Source organism: Hibiscus syriacus, unplaced genomic scaffold (genome assembly GCF_006381635.1).
Source record: "Hibiscus syriacus cultivar Baekdansim isolate YM2019G1 unplaced genomic scaffold, ASM638163v2 tig00111774_pilon, whole genome shotgun sequence".
In the NCBI taxonomy this organism is placed as follows: Eukaryota; Viridiplantae; Streptophyta; class Magnoliopsida; order Malvales; family Malvaceae; genus Hibiscus; species Hibiscus syriacus.
In genome coordinates, this window is record NW_024063175.1 from 4,042,680 (window position 1) to 4,049,578 (window position 6,899).

Genomic DNA, 6,899 nt, shown 5'->3' on the forward strand with positions numbered 1-6,899 from the left:
GCCGCCGTGAGCGGCCATGAAACGACACCGGTGAATAGCCTCCTCCTCCTCCCGACGAGGGGAAGTTGAGAGAGTTTGGAAAACTCTCTCTCCCTTTTCTGGTGCTTAGGTGATAAATGGCTTGGTTGAGTGGATTAAGCCTTGGTTTTGGGCTTAAATACCCAAGGCAAAACGGTGCAGTTTCACTCCTTCACCGTGTTTTTTCAATTTCTAAGGGTAAATAGTCGTTTAGGTCCCTTTTCTTTATAATCTTGTGATTCGGCCATCAAATGAAAGTATTATATTCCGTTTTAGGCATTTGTTTTTCAATATTTACATTTAAGTCACCAGTTCATATATTATACTATATTTGTTTATTTTTGAATTTGTTCCTAAGATTTATGGTTCTTTTGTTTTGGTCACAATTTGGTATGAATGCATTTAGGTATAATTATTATCTGCTCTTTCATGTTTCTGGTTTAGTTTATTTTAGTCTTTAACAGTATTTATGGATTATTTTCGTTTCTGGTACTTATATTGTCTAATATGTTCGATTGTAGCTATGGGTTGTTTATAATTGCTTTTCAGTCCTTCAAGTTTCTGTTAATCCTATTTTGGTCCTTTAAATTACCAAATATACTTATTTTTGTTGATTGTATTTTGGTTTGTAATATTCACTTGTTTTTATTCTAGTCCTTTATGTATGAATATGTTTTACATATTATATATTTATATGTATTATATTAAGTAAATATTATTAGCTTTATTTGTTGTAGACATTTTATTTTATGTTTTAAATTGCATTTATTTATATCATATTTTTTATGTTACTAGAATAGTTTCAAGAACTTTATTTGTAGAATGAGCGTGGAGAGCACTACTTGGTCGAAGTAGTACGATCCGATACGACATTTGAACGAAATGGGAACTTGAAATAAATCTAGTTTATTTTACTAATTAAATCATTTTTTATTCAAATGATTCAATGCGTTTTTTATGTAGTAATTTATTTTACGCAAATGTCAATTTTCAATTTATATTTGATTTGCGTTTTTTAATCAATGAGTAAATTTTCTTTTTAGTCAAGAAATAAAAAGAGATAATTTTCCCATTGGAGGATGAGCAAATCTCGATATTTCTTTTTGAATTAAAGGATTTTCTCTAATATATAATTTGTAGCAAATTAATTAAACTTTAATAAATGAATCATATTCTAATTTTATATTTGATTTATAATTTCCACCATTTACGACAATATATAAGCGACTAAGTACCAATTTTGGGAGTTGTAGGGGTGTTAATCCTTTCCTACGCGTAATCGACTTATGAATCCCTAAAAATGAATTTTTGGATAACGCATATCAATTTTTGTCATAAAAATGATTTTTCTTAAAATTGTTTTAAAAGACGTTTTTAGTTATTCGACCTACCTAACCCAAAGGTCGATGAAGACTCCTATTCAATTTAATTCAAATTAATACAGAATCGCTAGTTTTTCAAAATAAGTCATAATTATTTTTAAACTTAATTGTTTTCAAAAAATGGTTATTACAACTTGCCGACTTTGCTGGGGACTTTTTTTTAGAGAATTAGTTTGTAAGTCGCTTACAAATTGTCGTAGTGGTGGAAATTATAAGTTCGAGTATATAATTAGCTTATGATCCATTTATTGAAGTTTTCTAATTTTTCTAAAGTGTCATACTAATGCTTTAATTCATGCTTTCAACTGTGTTAAAGTTTCTGCCAAAACTTTTCCGTTTGTTTTTTAGTCAAAGGTTTGTATGTTCCTCCTCACACACATCACGTGCATTTGCATGATATAAGCTCTAGACCCGAGCTTCGTCCCAAGTAAGTGGAGGTAAATGTTTTACTCTCGTAAGAATTTATTCTTTGTATGAGTTTTAGCAAATAACCTCTGGCGTACATATACCTTATACCTTCGTAGGGATTTATTCCTCGTATGAGTATAAGGAAGTAAATCCCCTCGAATTTAACTCGTTTTGTTTGAAACATGTAATAGGTGAAGATCGAGGGTCTGGCAGCCCAAGGGGCCACCGACAACAAGGATAATTCGAGTACCTTTCTTATAGAGCCAAAACCATGCATATAGTGAACCGTAGGTATAGCCATACCGAACCTCTGTCCGTCAGTAGGTGCCAAAATAGGTGTACACGAAGGAATAGCGACTCTAAACTTTTATATTTTGCTTTAAGTTCATAGAATATATTTATTCTTCTTGAATAAAAGCATGCGAACTAGAAATTATATGTGGTTAGGATTATTTTTTTGAAAATAATCATTTTGGGTAGAAGCATGTCCGGGTAGGATTGCTATCTAATGAAAGCATGATATGGTAAATACCATGATTGGGTAGATGTTATATTTAAATAGCATCTTTTAATTTTATCCACTGTTTTACATGTACTAACTCATTTCTTTTCTTTTTGTGTCATTTTTCATCTTGTTTTTGCATTGCATCGTCATGACATAATGCGAAAGTGTTGATCCGCAAGGGGATATTCAAGACTGAAAAGACGATCTATTGATCTGAGGAGTAATCCAGAAGTAGAGTTGTAACACCCCAACCCGTACCCGACTCGGATACGAGTCCGAGGTGTCACATTGACGTTTCAAAACATTTACTTGTACAAAATAGTGAATAATTTTAAACTTTTTCTACATATAACTGAATAATTTACATAAATTATCTCAAACAGTTTATAAAACTTATTAGCGCATAAACGATTTAAAACTTTAGTTACATGCCAACACTATATATTATAAGAAAGAGAACATACTATAAAATATCCTCTGATCTGATCTCAGATAAAGCTATGTTGTCTCAGATGTCTATCCTTGCTTTTCCGACTTCTTTGATCCTACGTGTGAAACAATCACACGCTAAGTCTTTGACTTAGTGAGGCATATAAAAAATATAATATAAACCATAAAACATTTCATATAACAAATCATATGCATTACATACAATGTATTTATACTATTTATTTTATTAACTCATGTATTAGCCCATATATACTTTTGATATCTTTTGTAGGCCTATGAACATTACTGAGAACTTAAGGTATGTGAGTACTATGAGGTTGTGCACACATATGCTGTCACCACAGCTCGTATAAACTATGTCCCGAAGGACCTATCATCCCAAAGGATGTCATCTGTATCCCGAAGGACCTATCATCCCGAAGGATGTAATCTGTGTCCCAAAGGACCTATTATATGTCTCGTAGGACATATGTAATCCTTGACTCTTGGCATGCCAACTATACCACTAGCTCTCATATCACATAACATGAGCATTATCATTTATAGCAGTTCAACTCACTTGTATCATATAAACATGTAATCTCATAACTTATTATTATTGCTCTTATGATCACATATTTCTTTTCTTTTGTCACATACCACATGTATGTGTAAACATCTATTTCATATCATATAACATGTATCACATATTGCATATTCACATAGATCATAACACATAATAATCACATCGATCACCAATCAAATAATATTTTAGGAGTCACTTCTTACATAGTAACTCCATTACTGCCTCATCACAAGCCAATGTTTGTTCGATAATATAAGTACAAATTAAATTGCACTCACCTTAGCCTTGCTTTGATTCGATCCTAATCCTTTGATTATTTCGGAACTTGTTTAGGATCAATATCTACATAAATATATCATTTCAAAACAACTATCAGAAGCCTAAACTTTAAACTTGATGTTAATAACTTAAACCGGTTTAATGAATCAAATTCCATTTTTTCATTTAGGGGGAATCGATACCCCCCAGGGGGAATCTGTTCCCCCTGCACGTTCTAGAAATTTTGCTCAAGCCCAGAATTCACTGTTCATTGCACGGAATTCTATATTTTCACTTCAATTCTTCATATTTCATCCCCTTTTATATTCTTAACTCAAATATACACACTTAAACTAATTTATATCCATTTATTTCATCTTAAACCTCAAAATTCTATTATCCATATAGAAATCAATAATCATACCAAATTTTCCATGTTATCCATCCAACATTTCTATCTTCTTATTCTCATAGATGACAAGTCAAATTCAACTTAAAATTCAACTTATCAACTCTATTTCAAGATTTCATTCAAAAACTCAAAATCTTTAATCTCTCCTATACCTTTCATCTTGTTGTTTTAGAACAAATTAAGCTTTCCTTAAGCTTAATTATCATCTAGTGATCATAACCCAACTTTTAAAACAACAAATAGCCAAGAAATCAGAAACTTACCTTTGAGCTTGGGAAATACGGGAGGAAGAAGATGAAAGAAGAAGATGATAAAATGTTTTCACCTTCCACGTTTTTATCTCCTATTAAAGGGATAAAAATATCTTTAATGTCAATTGACCATTTTTCCCTTTAATTCCTTGAATAATTACTAAAAACTTTTCGGAAATATTCTCAAATAAATCATTGTACTATTTAACTATTCTTCTTTAATTACCAAATTCTAAAATTTTACAATTTAGTCACTAACCCATAGTCTGGGATGTTACAAGAGTTTTATCTACAATTGCTCTATCGCTAATTACCAAGGAGTGACGCACTGACTTCAGTACCACAGGGACATTAACCGAGTTAGGTTACAAAGCAGTTAAGGGGCATCATTTTCAAGGATGAAGATCTGAGACAAAGCAGTAACCCACTTCAGACTTAATATCTAAGCGAAAGTATGTCTGTAAAATGGAATATCTTGTAATGTGAAGGCTTTTATCTCTGGTGAAAATTGGTTTATGATACTCATTGTTGGGTGTCAACATTTTTTGCATTTACATTTGCATCTTTGCATTCTGTATGGCATTCATTTAGGCATTTTTACATGCATTAATCATGGATACATGGATTTATCTCGTGGAGGACTCTGAGGAGGTGTTTATAACTATACAACTTCATTCACACAGTACTAAGAATGGAAGCAAAATTTGAGAAACTGAAGAAAGAACTGGAAGAGAATTTGCAAATGATGCAAACAAATTGGGAAGCTAAAATGGAGCAAGCACAAAAGTTCACTATGGATCGCATCTTGCAAAACCAAAACAACCTAGTTGACCAAATTGTAGCAAAACTGACTAGGTTCAACCAAGAAAGAGGAAAAGAGAAGATTTCCTCGATCTTGGAAACCTCGGAATGTTTGATGGCGCATGTTAATCCACAAATACTCATTTCACCCGATAAACTTCCAAGCCATCAAGTAGGCTTCTCCGCCACTAAAACTCAAGCAACCGTGTTATATCCTTAGGATAATTATACTGATCACAACATGTCAAATCCTGATGAGATGAAAAGACCCAAGTATGAGATCCCTGAGAACTTAAAAAAATGGTGTAAAGAGGCATTCAAAAGAATGAGAAGACAAAGCTCTCATAATGAAATGAATGCAAGAGAACTAGTCTTAGTTCCTGACTTAGTGTTTCCTCCCAAATTCAAAATGCGATTTTGAAAAGTACAATGGAACAAGTTTCCCTACTGCCCATCTCACGATGTTTTTTCGAATGATGACTGGATACATCAATAATGATCAAATGTTGATCCACTACTTTCAAGAAAGTTTGATTGGACCCGCTTTTAAGTGGTATAATCAATTAAGTCGTACTCAAATCTTCTCCTGGAAGGATTTGGCTATTGTCTTTTTGGGTCAATACAAACACATGAATGATATGGCCCCTGATCGAACAACGTTGTAAAATATAGAGATGAAGTGTGATGAGAGCTTCCAACAATATGCACAACGATGGAGGGATGTTGCATCTCAAGTGCATCCACTAATGATTGAAAGAGAGTTCATCACTTTATTCATCGATATAATAAAATCTCCATATATTAACCACATGATAGGAGTTGCTACTAAGAAATTCTCTGACGTTATCATGTGTGAAGAATATTGAAAGAGCTGTCAAGAATGGTAGGATAAGAGGCACTAGCAATGTTGACATTGAAGAAAGAACTGAAATTAACATAGTGGGATCTTATCTAGCTAATCAGGGGACTAAACCTCATAAGATGTTCTATGAAAAGATTCGCATCAATCTAATTCCAATGACGTATGAAGAATTGCTCCCAATGCTAGTTGAGAAGAACCTTGTGACTCTATTTCAATCCAAACCAAGAGAGGCCCCATATCCTTAAGGCCATGATGTTAACGCCATATGCAACTACCATATTGGGAGCTCAAGGCACACCACTGAGAATTGTGGGGCATTGAAGCGCAAGGTCCAAGATCTGATTAATTCAGGGGCATGGACATTCAATGTGTAATGGGGCATTCTGATCAGGAGTATGCTATGTCATCTATCAGGAATTTTGTTGCACTCTCATTAAAAGCATTTTATCTTGTTTGAACTTTTTTTCTTCCTATGTTTTAATGTTTGTAAGTCATTTGACATTTGAAAATTTTAAATAAAATATTTCCTTCTAAGGTAATGAGTAATGAGCAAATTTTAATCTTGAAATTCTTTGAATATCAACTCAATTAAAAGCTCTTTAATAATTGAGGTTGTAAATATTTGACAAATGACAAGGTTGAACCCTGCAAAACAAGGACCCTTGATCCTAATCTAAAATTTGTACCCGAATATCACACATTTATCTTACTGGGACCAAAATAACCGTCTACTACTACGGAGAGACAATCAAAGGGCTTGGCATTCAGGTATGTGTTAGGAGCGGACAAAATGGGGCATCTTGCACCTGAGATTGCAAAGCTAATTGGTTTCCACTTTCGTTGATGACGTTCAATGATGATCATGATATTCATAGATAGAATAGTCAAGTATGTGAATCTAGTTTAGGTCAGTTGCTTGGAAATTGAACTCTAAGGATGAGATTTTCTGACTTTCAACAACACTTGGACTATAGTAGGTTTTTCTTG